Source organism: Dendropsophus ebraccatus, chromosome 8 (assembly GCF_027789765.1).
Source record: "Dendropsophus ebraccatus isolate aDenEbr1 chromosome 8, aDenEbr1.pat, whole genome shotgun sequence".
NCBI lineage: Eukaryota > Metazoa > Chordata > Amphibia > Anura > Hylidae > Dendropsophus > Dendropsophus ebraccatus.
Window position 1 is genome coordinate 52,904,646 of NC_091461.1, and position 17,835 is coordinate 52,922,480.

At 44.9% G+C, this 17,835-nt stretch overlaps 1 long non-coding RNA gene across 2 annotated transcripts; it reads right to left on the reverse strand.

Moving 5' to 3' along the window:
* Window positions 1-716: 716 nt before the first annotated feature.
* Window positions 717-15,417, reverse strand: LOC138798580 (uncharacterized). Of its 2 annotated transcripts, XR_011364108.1 has the most exons (3): window positions 14,169-15,417; window positions 12,105-12,184; window positions 717-1,157 (listed from the first exon to the last, which is right to left on the reverse strand). It is a non-coding gene; the product is annotated as an uncharacterized lncRNA (long non-coding RNA). The 2 variants fall into 2 exon arrangements; XR_011364107.1 differs by lacking the exon at window positions 717-1,157 and having other exon boundaries at window positions 12,040-12,184.
* Between the last annotated feature and the right edge of the window lie 2,418 nt (window positions 15,418-17,835).

Here is a 17,835-nt window from a genome sequence, read left to right on the forward strand (position 1 = left end):
TTAAAGCTTCATAAGTGTAGGGTATTCTGAGAGTTATAGTTCGACTGAAAACATGTCATTCACAAGGGAGTTGTCGCAGATCCAGATGAATCCAGGATAGGGCCGGGTCAGTATGTCGCTTTTAACTGATTCTTCTTTGGTGGGCCCCAAGGATCATTTCCTCTGGTGGGCCCCAGGTATCCCAGTCCGACACTACTCATAACCACTGGGACCCCCACAAATCAGCTTGATATCCCCTACCCTGTGGATTTTGCAGGGGGGGGGGGGGGGGAGCAGCTACCTAGCCCACACCTGCATGTATAGGTGTGGGGGCACAATACTCTGCCTTGCCCCTGATCCTGCCCACACACACAAGAGCCACTGGGTTATGTATATATAATGTATATTTATGGTGGTGTCCGTGTTGCTATGATTGGTGTGACCCTGTCACTTAATAGAACCTTTTGCCAAGCCTTGTAGATGTAGGTATAAGCCATGTGATACATGTTTTTTCTTCAAGATTTGAGTGTTCCTTTAATCCAGGGATATGCACATACGTGCAGGAGTTCCACCAGCCACCGCTCCATCCTACTTTTGCGCATTGTGCAGGTGAAAGATCTGTGTAGCAGGCAGATGTCCAGCTTTATGACTCTGCAATATGTGATGGACCCCCAACTCCCCCAAGTTAAGCCAAAGAACGCGAAATAAAGACACAACACATTGCAATCAGGTGTCAAAGGGTCCCAATTTTATTTAAAATTACATGACACTGAAAATGGCAGACCCCTGACTCACGAAGAGTCACCCTCCAGCACTCAGGTGAGGAAAAAACCCCTGTGGGGGAAACCTCGAGGGAGCCATGGCTGGAGAGCTGCCCCTCCCCTGGGCTTAGAGGTTAATACCATACTATAAGTATAATAAACTGGATGTGAGAGAGATGAGGCTGCAATATCTGTCACCTTATTGATGGCTAGGCGGCTGTATCTCTTCTCCTTCACAGATCCAGGTCCCCTGCTAGAACCTCCAAATTTCATCAAGGGTAGGGGGCAGTAAAGTAGTCAAGCTCAAGGTCCTCTGGCGCATCCAAGATGGCACTGATCAGGGCGCGGTGCTTGGCTTTATGGAACCTTCTTTATGACATAAGCGCTTGTCATCACAGTGCATGGTTGCCATGGTTACTGCAGGTAAACACATCTGAAGCATTAACCTATTAATGACTGGCGATGTGCTTTACTGCAGAGGTCACTAAACACACTTGTGACCAAGCAAACAGCCTATGGTTAGGCCACACTAAGAATACTAAATAATATGGTTTGATGTGGCCCATAGCAACCAATCACAGCTCAGGTTTCGTTTCTCAAATTACTCTGGTAAAATAAAAGCTAAACTGTGATTGGTTGCCATGCACAATTTAGACAGTCTAATCTGCCTATAGCAACCAATCAAAGCTCAGCTTTAATTTTATAAGAGCTTGTTTATATATGAAAGGTGATTTGTGATTGGTTGCTATGGGGAGAATCAGATTGTGTTTTGTCTCTGGCGGGTTGATAAACAGGGCCGGACTGGGACTGAAAATCAGCCCTGGCACTCACACCCCTCCAGCCCACATACCATATCACACTTAGGTCATGTTGTGTTGTATTGCAACTCATTTTTATTGACAGAAATGGTGCCAAGTCTATCTATCTATCTATCTATCTATCTATCTATCTATCTATCTATCTCCTATCTATCTAACTATCTATCTATCAAACTATCTATCTCCTATCTATCTATCTATTTATTTATCTCCTATCTATCTATCTCCTATCTATCTATCTATCTATCTATCTCCTATCTATCTATCTATCTATCTATCTATCTATCTATCTATCTATCTATCTATCTATCTATCTATCTATCTATCTATCTATCTATCTATCTATCTCCTATCTATCTATCTATCTATCTCCTATCTATCTATCTCCTATCTATCTATCTATCTATCTATCTATCTATCTATCTATCTATCTCCTATCTATCTATCTATCTATCTATCTATCTATCTATCTATCTATCTATCTCCTATCTATCTATCTATCTATCTATCTATCTCCTATCTATCTATCATCTATCTATCTATCTATCTATCGAACTATCTATCTATCTACCTATTATGCAACAACAGGCTACAACAGTGATAATATATATAAGTAGGGTCCTAGGGAAATTGTTAGGATATGTAAAATAATATTACACATTTCCTGTATAATGTTAGCACTGGTAAGACAATTTTCTATGCATGATAATACTGTATATCTCTAAATAGCTATTATAGTTACCAAAAAACACCAGTATACAGGAAGCGAATATCATCATTACTGTTACTGGCCAATCTATTATAAAGAGACTGATACTACCATTATTACAGTATACAAGTAACAGATAATACATCAACTACCATCATCACTACAACATGACTAATACCACTATGCTGTCACTGAATAAATCCACTATGTGAACACAAGTATTACCAATAAAATGAGTATACACAGGACAAATAATACCATGACCACTGCCATCATACAGTGACTGGATAATACTGCTGTACTGTCTATTAATAATATCCCCTTTATACCACCAGTATATAAAATGCAATATTCTACCTCAGCATTGACCAGAGATGAAGTTCAGAGCATTTGGGTTCATGTGAACCTAAACTTACTGTAAGGTCTCTCATCTCTAGCAGTGACCAAATAGAGGTAGAGATGCAGCTATACAAAGGATCTACAGACCTTAAGAGTGTGTTCACACACACAGGATTTGATGCTGCAGATAGCTTTGTTACTCAATGACAGAACCCAGCATCAAATCTGTTGCAGATCCTGTACGTGTGAAGTGATTAAGCATGATTGTGCAGTTACATCCAGTGACTTACAGGAGGCGTCTTCTCTACATGAATCATAAGTGACTTTTTGATAGTCAAAGCTGTCTGTTTTTTCCTTTTCTTTCCATCTGGCTCAGCCCATCATGAAGATTTCTCCAGCCATGACTCTTCTCCCCAGAATCTGCGAGACAAACACTTTAGGCTCCACGCTCCAGCACCAACCTAACCTTATACCTCATCATAACCTTATATTCCCCATTGCTTTACACAGTAACAGTGCCCGCTCTGTGCTCCTACATAAGCAGTCAGGCCCAATATGTGCCTCCAAATAGTAGTCAGGCATATAGCCCCCCACACATAATATAGATGCCCTGTGCAGTCCCACATAATATAGGCCCCCCACATAGTATAGCCCTTCCCACTGTGTAGCACCCACATAGTATATCCCCCTTTGTAGCCCCCACATAGTATAGCCACAACATATTATTCCCCCCTTCTTGTATCCCCCAAATAGTATAGGTCCCTGTGTAGCCAGCCCCCACATAGTATAGTCACAACATACAGGGATGTCACTCAGTATATGCACAGTATACGGGGATGTCACTGACTATATGCACAGTATACAGGGATGTCACTCAGTATATGCACAGTATACGGGGATGTCACTCAGTATATGCACAGTATACAGGGATGTCACTCAGTATATGCACAGTATACAGGGATGTCACTATATGCACAGTATACAGGGATGTCACTCAGTATATGCACAGTATACAGGGATGTCACTATATGCACAGTATACAGGGATGTCACTCAGTATATGCACAGTATACAGGGATGTCACTCAGTATATGCACAGTATACAGGGATGTCACTCAGTATATGCACAGTATACAGGGATGTCACTCAGTATATGCACAGTATACAGGGATGTCACTCAGTATGTGCACAGTATACAGGGATGTCACTTAGTATATGCACAGTATACAGGGATGTCACTCACTATATGCACAGTATACAGGGATGTCACTCACTATATGCACAGTATACAGGGATGTCACTCACTATATGCACAGTATACAGGGATGTCACTATATGCACAGTATACAGGGATGTCACTCACTATATGCACAGTATACAGGGATGTCACTCACTATATACACAGTATACAGGGATGTCACTTAGTATATGCACAGTATACAGGGATGTCACCCACTATATACACAGTACACAGGGATGTCACTCAGTATATGCACTGTATACAGGGATGTCACTCAGTATATGCACAGTATACAGGGATGTCACTCAGTATATGCACAGTATACAGGGATGTCACTATATGCACAGTATACAGGGATCTCACTCAGTATATGCACAGTATACAGGGATGTCACTCAGTATATGCACAGTATACAGGGATGTCACTCAGTATATGCACAGTATACAGGGATGTCACTCAGTACATGCACAGTATACAGGGATGTCACTATATGCACAGTATACAGGGATGTCAATATATGCACAGTATACAGGGATGTCACTATATGCACAGTATACAGGGATGTCACTATATGCACAGTATACAGGGATGTCACTATATGCACAGTATACAGGGATGTCACTCAGTATATGCACAGTATACAGGGATGTCACTCAGTATGTGCACAGTATACAGGGATGTCACTTAGTATATGCACAGTATACAGGGATGTCACTCACTATATGCACAGTATACAGGGATGTCACTCAGTATATGCACAGTATACAGGGATGTCACTCACTATATGCACAGTATACAGGGATCTCACTCACTATATGCACAGTATACAGGGATGTCACTCACTATATGCACAGTATACAGGGATGTCACTCACTATATGCACAGTATACAGGGATGTCACTCACTATATACACAGTATACAGGGATGTCACTCAGTATATGCACAGTATACAGGGATGTCACTCAGTATATGCACAGTATACAGGGATGTCACTCAGTATATGCACAGTATACAGGGATGTCACTCACTATATACACAGTATACAGGGATGTTACTCAGTATATGCACAGTATACAGGGATGTCACTCACTATATACACAGTATACAGGGATGTCACTCAGTATATGCACAGTATACAGGGATGTCACTCACTATATACACAGTATACAGGGATGTCACTCACTATATGCACAGTATACAGGGATGTCACTCACTATATACACAGTATACAGGGATGTTACTCAGTATATGCACAGTATACAGGGATGTCACTCACTATATACACAGTATACAGGGATGTCACTCAGTATATGCACAGTATACAGGGATGTCACTCACTATATGCACAGTATACAGGGATGTCACTCACTATATGCACAGTATACGGGGATGTCACTCAGTATATGCACAGTATACGGGGATTTCACTCACTATATGCACAGTATACGGGGATGTCACTTAGTATATGTACAGTATACAGGGATGTCACTCACTATATGCACAGTATACAGGGATGTCACTCACTATATACACAGTATACAGGGATGTTACTCAGTATATGCACAGTATACAGGGATGTCACTCACTATATACACAGTATACAGGGATGTCACTCAGTATATGCACAGTATACAGGGATGTCACTCACTATATGCACAGTATACAGGGATGTCACTCACTATATGCACAGTATACGGGGATGTCACTCAGTATATGCACAGTATACGGGGATTTCACTCACTATATGCACAGTATACGGGGATGTCACTTAGTATATGTACAGTATACAGGGATGTCACTCACTATATGCACAGTATACGGGGATGTCACTCAGTATATGCACAGTATACAGGGATGTCACTCACTATATACACAGTATACAGGGATGTCACTCACTATATACACAGTATACGGGGATGTCACTCACTATATGCACAGTATACGGGGATGTCACTCACTATATGCACAGTATACAGGGATGTCACTCACTATATGCACAGTATACAGGGATGTCACTCACTATATGCACAGTATACGGGGATGTCACTCACTATATGCACAGTATACGGGGATGTCACTCACTATATGCACAGTATACGGGGATGTCACTCACTATATGCACAGTATACAGGGATGTCACTCACTATATGCACAGTATACGGGGATGTCACTCAGTATATGCACAGTATACAGGGATGTCACTCACTATATGCACAGTATACAGGGATGTCACTCACTATATGCACAGTATACGGGGATGTCGCTCACTGTGTAGCCAGCCCCCACATATTATCCCCCCCCCCCGTGTAGCCCCCCCCCCCACACATAGTATAGGTCCCTGTGCAGCCAGCCCCCACATGGAATAATCTCAACATATTATCCCCCCCCTGAAGCCCCCCACACAGTAAAAGCATCCCTCTGTAGCCCCCCACATGGCATTTTCCCCCTGTACAGCCCCCACATAGTATAGTATAGAGGGGTCTATAACTCCATGTTATAGGCCCCAAGTAAAGCTCCCACTGTGTAGGAGCATTCATGTAAAAAACAAAAAAACAAAAGTATACTCACCTCTGGTGGATCCAGCAGGTCCTCTCTGGTCTGGTGCTGTTAGCTGCTTACATATTCTGTTATCAGCAGCCCGATGCAGACCGGCCCCGGAGGCTCACAGCTCCAGCCCCGCGGCGCCTGCATCTCTCTCCTCTCCTGCTCGGGCGGGCAGCAACGGATGACGTCACACGTCTCCCGACGAGCAGGAGGGGAGAGAGATGCAGGCGCCGCGGGGCTGGAGCTGTGAGCCTCCGGGGCCGGTCTGCATCGGGCTGCTGATAACAGAATATGTAAGCAGCTAACAGCAGAGGACGGCAGCAAATGCAGGGCGGCCACACAAAGTTCTTACGGCCGCGGCGGGCGGGGGGCGTGAGCGCGTGGTGGCTCGTGGTTTACTTAGCAGGGGGGCTGGTCAGCGGCCCTCCGACTGATAATCTGAGCAGCCCAGCGGGCATTTGCCCGGCCTGCCAGATTATCAGTCCGGGCCTGTTGATAAAGCTGCTCCATTGCTGTAAAAACTTATGCTGATGATGATGATGACTGAAAACACAGGACATCAAGCTTCCCCATAATGCTTTGCAGTCAGCCCTTCCTCCATACCTCACAACTTTTTCGAGGGACACTTGTGGTTCACAGACATCTCTATACACAATTTCGAAAACCACTAGTATACAGTTATATACGGCGGATTTGTTAACATGAATGAGACATCTGACAATCTGAATTCGTTGTATGTGGAAAGGGCGGCCAAAGAGTATTACTACATTTCCCAGGTTTTCATAGGATATCGGTGATCATCCTATTAGTTGATCAATGGAGAAACTGCACTGACTGTACAAAAGGGGCTGTCAAGTTGTTTAAAAGTAAAATAGTCCACAGTATTAAAGGGGTACTCCAGCAAAAAATAAATAAACTGGTGCCAAATTTGTACTTTACTTCTATCAAAAAAATCTGCTGTCTTTCAATACTTATTAGCTGCTGTATGTTCAGCAGAAAGTGGTTATTCTTTCCAGTCTGACACATTAATATCTGCTGCCAAAGTAAGTAACTGTCCAAAGTAAGTTCCTGGCATGGGCAAAGGTGGAAGCATTGTGTCAGACTGGAAAGAATACACAACTTCCTGCAGGACATTCAGCAGCTGATAAGTACTTGAAGGCTTGAGGGTTTTTAGTAGAAATAAATTAAAAATCTATATAACTTTGTGACACCAGTTGATTTGAAAGTTGTTGTTTTTTAGCTTGACATCCCCATCCTATGGATTTTAGGGGGAGCACCACCTTGGGCCCACCTGGGAATTTGATTCTTGGGGCCCACCATACCTTACACCAGATCACCAGATATAATAAGCACCAAACCTTTCACATTACTATAGTGACCTTGCACAGAGCTGTGTATGTGACCAGCGATGCTGGCTCACTACTGGTAACTCTTTAGTTTAAGCGAACAGCATAACCTGCCACTTAAGTTTCTTGAAAGGGGCAGTCCCATGAAACTAACAAATCACAGGTAGGCAGGGGGGTGCAGGAACATAATAAAGAAAGTATACTTACCCATCCCTGTGCCCCTGAAGCTCTTCCTTAATGTGCCTGCTCAGCCAATCACTGACTGGGGATGGACACCACTGCAGTCACTGACTGGCTGAGCAGGCAATCCATCAGGCGAGTATGTGACATCGAAAATGACTGAAAAACTTTCAGCAGCTGTGGGAGAGAGCTCGGTCCCACACTTTTTATTATCTTCCCACACTTCACTGCCTGACTATCATTTGTTACAAGACTTCTGTCAGCTGGAATTCGCGTTCCAAACTGCTGACACTGTTAGATGCTGTTAGGTCAAGTAGACACATGGTACCTTACATATATTTGTCTGTGCTTCTATAGCATAGAAATTGTTTTTATTCTCTGGTAGAAAGAGTCAGACAGGGAGGCCCACCTCCTGCTAGGGACCCATCAAGGGGTAGGGCCCACCGGGGGTTTCCCCTGTTCCCCTGTAGGCCAGTCCGAGCCTGCTTGTAATGTTCAGCCCGCTCACTGTTGCGCAAGGTGAGTGGGCTGAATATCAGAGGAGGAACAGAGCAGAGGGACCTGCCAACATAGTAAATGCAGAGTAGAAGAGTGTTGAAGGACCAGGATCATATGATCCATAGGTCCTCAATATTACCATGTGGAGATTAGCCCCACTACACAGAGGAGGAGGAAGACTGAAAGCTAGCTGTAAGTCCTGTGTGTGTCTGTGTCATTGTGTGTACTGTATGTATGCATCTGTGGGTATATACAGGGCCGCTTTAACCAGAGGGCACATGGTGCACCGGGCCCACTGGTTAAAGGGGCCCACCCTGAGTAGGGCCGGCCTTTGCTCTGTGCGACCATTGTGGTTGCTCTGGGCTCCGGCCACCAGCCTGCCAGGGGGGCGCCATCGGGATGGGTAAGTTATAGGTACAGGCAGCAGCGGCACTGACAGGTCGGGAGCCTGCGGTCACAAGAGGGCACTCTCCCGCAGTGGTATCGGCGCTGAGTGACGTCGCTCAGTGCCGACACCGTGAGGGTAGAGAGCGGCCTCTTGTGACCGCAGGAAAAGCACTGCCTGTGGCCACAAAGGTGAGGTGAAGAGAAGAGGAACACGCAGTCCCAGGTGAGTATAAAGTTTTTTTTTTTTTTTGTTACTTGCTATATGGCAGGGGGGAGCACAAAGGGGGGCTATATAACGGGGGCAGCACACACACACTATTAAACTAGGGGTGCCCCAGGGGGGCCTATATACTACTGGGGAGGGATGGGGCGCACAGGGGGGTATATATAGCTGAGGGGGCACACAGGGGGTATATTTATAACTGGGGGTGCACAGAGGGATTATATAAAGGGGGTTATATATAACTTGGGGAGCACACAGGGGGTATATATAACTGGGAGGCACACAGGGGGTATATATATATATATAACTTGGGGTAAACAGGGGGTATATATATAACTGGGGGGCACACAGGGGGTATATATATAACTGGGGGTGCACAGGGGGATTATATAAAAGGGGGTGCACTGGGTATATATAAGTCGGGGAGCACACAGGGGCTATATAGGGGCGCACAGGGGATATATATACTACTGGGGGGTGCACAGGGGGACTATATACTACTTGGGGGAGCACAGGGGATATATATACTACTGGGGGGTGCCCAGGGGGGTATATATACTACTGGGGGATGCACAGGGGGCTATATACTAATGGGAGCAGTACCTAGTGGTCTATAGTACTAGGGGCAGCACACAAGGGGTCTATATACTACTGGGGGCAGCACACAGGTGTCTATATACTACTGGAGAAACAGATTGCTGAACTCAGGGAGACCAGCCAAACGACAACACTGCCGGCTGCCAGTGAAAGCGCTCAATGCAGTGAAATCCTAGGTGCATTGCCCCCTGGGAAACATGAATATGCAAAAGAGGAGTCTGTGGAGCCTCATTGAAGAGTCTCAGAACACAGGACTAGCCAGATATCCCTCCGGGAAGGACCCAGCCAAGGGACAGCTCCTGTTCAGAAACCACCAAATCCACCACATTAAGTGGCCCTATAAGTCAGTGTAATGACAAGGAATAAACCAAGGCTAGGTAACCATCCACATACAGCTGTTTCGGGGTGTTGCCCCTCATCAGTGTGGAGCAGGATTCTGGCTAGGTGGGAGCAATGCCTAGTAGAGCCATAAGAGAAACAGATTGCTGAACTCAGGGAGACCAGCCAAACGACAACACTGCCGGCTGCGAGTGAAAGCGCTCAATGCAGTGAAGTCCTAAGTGCATTGCCCCCTGGGAAACATGAATATGCAAAAGAGGAGTCAGTGGAGCCTCATTGAAGAGTCTCAGAACACAGGACTAGCCAGATATCCCTCCGGGAAGGACCCAGCCAAGGGGCAGCTCTGGCTAGTCCTGTTTTCTGAGACTCTTGAGGGCTGTGCACTGGGCCGAACAATGTATTAAAACGGCCCTGGGTATACATGTATATGTCAGTGTGTGTATCTACTGTATCTATGTATGTATATCTTTTTGAGAGTGTGTGTTCTTTTTTCAGTAGTGTCTGTGACAGTGGTGTGTGTGTCAGTGGTCTCTCAAGTGATTGACAGGTTTGCTCCCAAAGATGTTTTGCAGCAGTTTCTATTAATGCTGGGCTTTTATAAGAGAACTCACCACTAAAAGGAAATCTTTCCAAGCTTATACGGCCTCTCATTCCAACAATCTAGTGATTGACAGATCTGCTTATAAAGATGTTCTGCAGCAGATAATATTTCTGGTTTGACATCACTGGAGTGCCGGCGAGTTGGGAGAATGAAGTATTGCTGGAGACCGCGCAAGGCCAGGAGAGTATGTGTATGGAGGGGGGAGTCATACAGGATTGATGGAACTATATACAGTTATTTGCTATGGGGCCCCATGAATCCGCGCTACATCCCTACTCAAAACCTATATATATTTATATATACTGGGAATACCCACAAATCAAAAATTTTTGAAGTGTTTGTGGTTTTCTTTCTGTTGCTCTTTTCCCCCTCAATGTAATCTCCAGGGCCAAGAGGGGCCGCTATATACATCTTCTGTCTGTTTTAGTACATTATAAATTTCAGATAATAGAACAAAACTAAACCTAAACTAACCCGACCCCCTCCCCCACACACACACACACACTCACTCCCCACTGTAAAGAATTTTCTTATGCAAATATCAACACAAGGTATGACCCTATGCTAGGTCTGGGAGGTTCATCAATACATAAACACACAAAAGAAGCCTATGTTTACCCAGTAGCAATAAAAATTTGCTTTTAATGTCTGCCTCTTTGATAAAGCTGGTGGAGACTGTCAAAACATACCATTAGGCAGGGAGACTGACTTTAAATGATCTCACTATAGCTTATTATGGACAGACTCCAGCTGCTCTAAGTTTAATATCATAGAAACCGCTACAGATAAGGCATGTTTGATATGTAGGTGCGTCTTAAGGTTATTACCTTCATATCTCCTTCTGTTACATATATTAGGGTTAGGTACAGAGTGTACATCGGTAACTACTACACATGCTGTTTAAACTAGTGATTAGACAAGGAATCAAACCTATCTGACCTCTTAGCTAAATTATAACACAATATCATATACTTTAGGGGAGTTCTTTTAAATAACACTTGATGGCTATGGTAAGTTATTACATATTCATATTTTAACTATAATTAAAAGTTAATTTTTATTGCTACTGGGAATTAATTCCAGTCTTTTGCATGTCCACACATGCCAATCAGTGGGAAGACATATTTAACATATTTCACTATACTAGAAACTTAAAACTGAACAAATTTTTTAGGGAAATATACATTCTGGCCACCACCATATCCCCTTATTAAAACCTCTTGATCAGCCTATATACATCTGATGGGACAGCCACCACCCTACTTTGATAAGTTTATTATTTACAGCCAGGCTGTCAGATATAATCATATTTGTTTCAGCCCAATGGAAAGGCACCCGAAATTTTGAGTGAAACTCAGATTCAGATGGAACCGTTCTTCCAACTCCTAACCGGATGCAATCTGAGCACTCAGAGCCTGATCAATTAAAACTGTTGACACGTCTGACATGTCAAAGGTTATTTTTACTGACAGGTACTCTTTTAATAATATTCTTTATTTTCACCAAGCAAACTCTGATTATCATTATAAGGGAAAATATTCACCACATGTGTCACAGTTCACTTCAGGAAGTGCCATAAAGATGATGAGGACTAACATCTTCCTTAATCAGTTTCTGTAGAATCTAAAATTAAAAGAAAAGAAACAGTATTGTATTGTATGGACATATCACAATATATACATAAAATATGATTAATTATAGAGATTTGATACAGATAAGATTGAGATCTTTAGAAATTCAACCCATATATACGAAATCAAGAGACACTGTCAGAACACGTCAGGGTACACACAGGTGACGCACAGACAAGTGCAGCCCTGACGCTGCCCCCCCCCACTGTCCCTGCCTATTTGCCTCAACGTGTCCTAAGTGACACAGGACAACTTGGAGACATTCCCTACACTAATATAGGTGGAACCGGAGATGAGAAAAAAATATGAGACAGTTACGAGACCAGGACAAAAAATACACAGTGGCGGGTGGTCAATAAGCTGGGGTCAAACCAGGAGAGGCAGGTACTAGTACAAAGTAGCGAGGCAATAAACAGAGTCAATGAGGTAAACCATACACAAAAAAACAGAGGACTAAAATACAGACCAAGTCAGAAGACAAACACATAGCCAGGAAACCAATAAGTCAGGATAGCTAGCACAGAGTATGAAGCAAATATAGGCACACTATAGCAGACATTAGGCACAGTGAATGAATGAGTCTTAAAGAAGGCCAGGTTCCGGTCTCAGAGGTGATTGGGGGAGACAAGCAAGAACTGAGATAGGAGGATAAGGGCGTCAATCATCAGCAAAGCAAGGAGTTAACTGTCAAGGTACTGGCAGAATTCATTTCAGAAGATGAACAGCCGTTAACCAGAATGTATTATTTAGGCTAAGGGTGGTATTACACAGGCCGAGCAGGGCCCGATAATACCTGTAAACGAGCAGCGATCTGCTAGATCGTTGCTCGTTTACTGGGCCTATTACACGGCCCGATAATTGTTTGACAAGAGCTGCAAGGACATCGTTACCGATGGTAGGCCGCTCAGCCAATAACAGGCCGGGACCGCTGCGGCCTGTGATTGGCTGAGCGGCCTATCAGCTGACAGGCCGCTGTGAAGCTAGAGCGTGCACGGGACCCCAGGAGAAGCGGACGGCAGGAGCAGCCCTGGAACGTGGATGGGTAATGTATATCGTTAGTCGCCGGCCACGCACCGCTATTACACGCAGCGGTGCGCGGTCGGCGCTCGACGAAAATAGGGTCTAACCTATATCAACGATCAGCCGATGATCATTGTCATTGGCTGATCGTTGCATTTATTACACGGAGCGATAATCGGCCGAATCGGGCCAATTCGGCCGATTATCGTTCCGTGTAATAGTACCCTAAGACAGAATTCACCCATGTTCACACCAGTGAAATGCAAACATGAGAACTAACGTACGCAAATTTGCCGCAACGAGCATAGCTGATGGCCAGAGCTCGTAGCCAAGGGTTTTATAGGTATAGTCATAACAGACATATTAAAGCGACTCTGTACCCACAATCTGACCCTCCCAAACCACTTGTACCTTTAGATAGCTGCTTTTAATCCAAGATCTCTCCTGCGCTCCGTTTGGCAGGTGATGCAGTTATTGTCCAAAAAACTACTTTTAAACTTACAACCCCGTGCCCTACGGAAGTATTTGTGCCCTAACTTTGCACCACCCCTCCGTCTTTCCTCCCCACTCTCTTCATCATTAGGAATGCCACTGGAACATTTGTTCATGCTGAAAATTTGCACAGGTGTCTTAACGATCCAGCCCATGTGCCAGGCTCTCACAGCTGATGAATAGTAGGCAATCTGCCTGGAGCATTCCTAATGATGCGGAGGGCGGGGAGGAGGGACAGAGAGGTTGTGCCAGCCTAATGCATACACAATCTAGGTCACTCCCGTAGGGCACTGGGCTGCCAGGTTAAAAGTTGTTTTTAGGACAATAACTGCATCACCTGCCAAACGGACCGCAGGACAGATCTTGGATTAAAAGCAGCTATCCGACGGTAGAAGTGGTTTGGGGGGTTCAGATTGTGGGTACAGAGTCGCTTTAAACCATATTTTACCCAGAACATAATTTACCTCCCAAACATCATTCTTCCATGCGAATATTCTCTTAAAGATGGAGACCACTGAATGAACGCTCTATGTAGGTGTGAATTCACAGCTGGCAAATTTATTGCACCAATGTCTTTTCCATATAATCCATTTCATACATCTAATTTGGGATGTTTCTGCACCAAATCTTCTCGCAGTGAAGTCATCTTATGAAAACCATCTTACCAGCTCAGAGGTTCTTGCAGTAGAGAAGTTTTCTTGTCTGTATGCCAATATGCCAATATTTATAGAGCTTGTCAATTCCAATGACGTGCTTTCAACTTCAAATTCTCCAATCATATGTAAGCATGGGCAATGAAAGTAAGTATTGTGTGTGGTTACAAACAATAAAAGTAAGCTAATAATCACCTTAGAGTTGTCTCCCTGCCAAGAAGTTTTTAAAGCTCTAATTTAACACAACGGTTATCTAGGATAGAATATAATGTGACTGTGTTTTTCCTTCTCTAATGTAATTGCTTTAGACAGTTAATATTCGACATAGTGTGCCTGCAGGAACCTTAAGCGTCTGCGGATGATGTTAAGTGCAGTGCTATCTGGGTGCAGTGGTGCAGGTGTCACATGGCAGAGAGGTGCACTAGCAACTACTCGTGTTCCCCCACATCCTTTTTAAATGCAGTTGTTCCTGTCAATATGCAGGCTAGTGACTTCTGACACAGAGATTCTTGAAAAAAAACTAAGTTTACTAAATAGTAAACATACAACCAGAATAGATACAACCCCTTGAAAAAAAGATTGATACAGCTTGATAGTCCTAGGACTATACGGAGCAATAATTGGCCTGATCCGGCTGATTATCGCTCCGTCAAATAGAAACAACGATCAGCCGATGACAATGCGCATTGCTAAGTGTAACAGCGATGCATGACCGGCGGCTGATGATTTGCAATAGTATACATTACATTTCATGCTCCAGGGCTCCTCTTGCAGTCTGCTTCTTCCCGGGTCCCGGGCACTGCAGCTGGCCGCAGCGGTCCCAGCCAGTGATTGGTTGAGCAGCCTGTCAGCTCAGACAGGCTGCTCTGAAGCTGCAGCATGCGGAAGCAGACCGCAAGAGGAGCCCTAAAGCATGGACAGGTAATGTATATTGTTTGGAAATCATCAGCTGCCAGCCAGGCATCGCTGACAATTGTGTAAAAAAATAATAAAGTTTATACATACCTGTGCATCATTAGTGATGTCTGTGCAGCCCTTGCCTAGCGTAAAAAAAATAAGGTTCACACATACCTGACCATGCTCCCTGGTGCTTCTGCCAGCTTTCCAGTATCTTCCTGTCTTCTGCCCACTGCCCGAAGCTGCCCCTGTAACTGCAGAGCCACCCTCTGAGGTGTCAAGCCACTTAGCCAATCACTGGCCATGGCCAGTGATCAGCTGAGTGGCCTGTCACTTTAGAGGCCGACTCTGCAGCACTCACAGCGGCTGTGGGATTGGCAGAAGACATGAAGATATCGGGGAGTAGGCAGAAGCACAGGGGAGCATGGTCAGGTAGGTGTGAACTTAATTTTTTTTACACTAGGCAAGGACTGCACAAGTGGTGGCTACCAGGTGTGATGTAGGTACTGGTGTTTGTCAGGTGTTAGTTGTTGTGATGCCAGTGCTAGTCCAGCACACATGTGTGATGTCGGTACCTGCTTTTTGTATGGCTGGCTGTGTTTCCCAAATGGTCGGTGGCCTGCTGGGTTGATGTGGGTCCCTTGGGCTCTTGTCACAGCCATCCTAAGTGGCAACTGACCCACTTGGACAGTCGGTACCACCACCCACAGAAGGGGTAAAAATCACTCAGGGTGTGCCATTGTGTGTGTATAGGTGCAGGTGCAGACAGAAGATGACAGAGTTTTGTGCGTAGTATAAAAATATAACAGCTTTATTGTAGAACTTTACAGGTTATAGTACACGGTTTCACAAGTAATAAATCTTGACACACTTGAATGCTTGACCTTAGTGCTGGAGGTAGGTGCTTGAGAGAAGTAACAGAGGCAGTTGTAGAGTGCTTGTAGAGTGAAGAGTAGAGCAGAGGAGAGGAGTTTGCCAGAGGGGCCCTAACCCGGTGTAGCTTTGTACTCTTCCGGAACTTTTAGTAGATATCTTGAGTGAAGTGAAACTTGTACTCAAGTTTAGACACTGATCGCCTTCTGCCCTCTGGTAACGTAGAACCTGTCCCAGTAGGATAGTACAAGCCCCAGCCGTGGTTATCTGGGTGTAGCTAGGTGTCCAAGTCTTCCCGTTTACCTGCACTGCGCAGTAGGATATGTAGCCCTTTATATATCGGTAGCTTTGTCCTACTGAGGCTAGTTCCTATTTTGTTCAGGATACTGCCCTGCTCTTTTTAGATGTGTTCCTGGCATTAGTCAGGGTGTTCCTTGGTGACTGCTCTTCTGTTGTGTGCTTAGCACTGCTTAGTATAAGTGGTTTGACTCAACTGAACTGCATCATGGCTAGACTCAACTGAACTGCGTCCCTGACTGGGGTCCTGGCTTAGCTTCTGCAGGAACTTGCCTTTTGTGTGTGCTCTCTCCCTGAGAATCAGACTAGGACAGACATGTACTTCCACCAGTGAAACTCTTCCTAGAGGGGCCTGTTGGGTGAGTGTTGATGAGTGCGTGCAGGAGAAAGAGAAGAGGATAGATGTAGGGAAGAAAAAGGCACCTCCTATTGGTCAGCATAAAACACATAGGGGGACATTTATTAAGTCCGGCATTTTTTACGCCGGACTTAAAAATGTCCCCGCATCTCCGGCGCTACGAGGATTTATGTAGAGGCGCACTGCCTCTACATAAATCCCGTGCCCTCCTGTGCGCACGGCCGAAAACCTATGCCAGCTGAGGACTGGAGTAGGTTTTCGGCGTATCTTTTGGTGGAATGGATGGTGAATTGCGCAGACTCTGAGTCCGCACCCTCCGTTCCGCCCCCTTCACTCCCCCTCCCCGCCCCGGCCGAAACCCCCCCCCCCCCCGACCCGCCGGCGTACTCGGCGGAAAGTGCCGATTTGCAAATATTTTATTCGCAAATCGGCCATTTGCGAATAAAATAATGCGCAAATCAGCACTTTCCGCCGAAAATCATCCGTACGCCGGATGATACATGTCCCCCATAGTATAAATAACATTACCCATGACTTCCTTCAGCTTTTTGACAGGTACATAGAAGAGAAAGAAACACCAGTGGTGGGACACCATACACGGACATCACTTATGATGTTTGTGCAGCCAATGCTGAACGATGGTCAAGGCGTATAATAGGCTCAGTAAACAAGCACGTTAGGGAGGTGACTACTTGAGAAAATACACAGTCAAATCACAGTCAAATCAAATCTAGCATCTGACTTTACTGACAAGGACCTGTACAGTTTGGCTTGCTGTGATTCCAGAGATGAGTAAATTCATACTCACAGGACAAATCTGTAGATCTATCACATGATTATGGACAGACGTATGCAGGAGCACAACCATTGATGTTAAAGCTGATGTGCACCGTCTGTAACCGGAAGCTTAAAGAAAAATGAGGGGCAAAACTAGGATAGAATACTGAAACAGCGGTCAATGGATGGGCATGCAGTGCCTCAGCCCCGTTACACAGCAGTTGTAGGGTTAAGGCCCTATTCCACTGAACAATTATCGTCCGTATTCGGCCGATA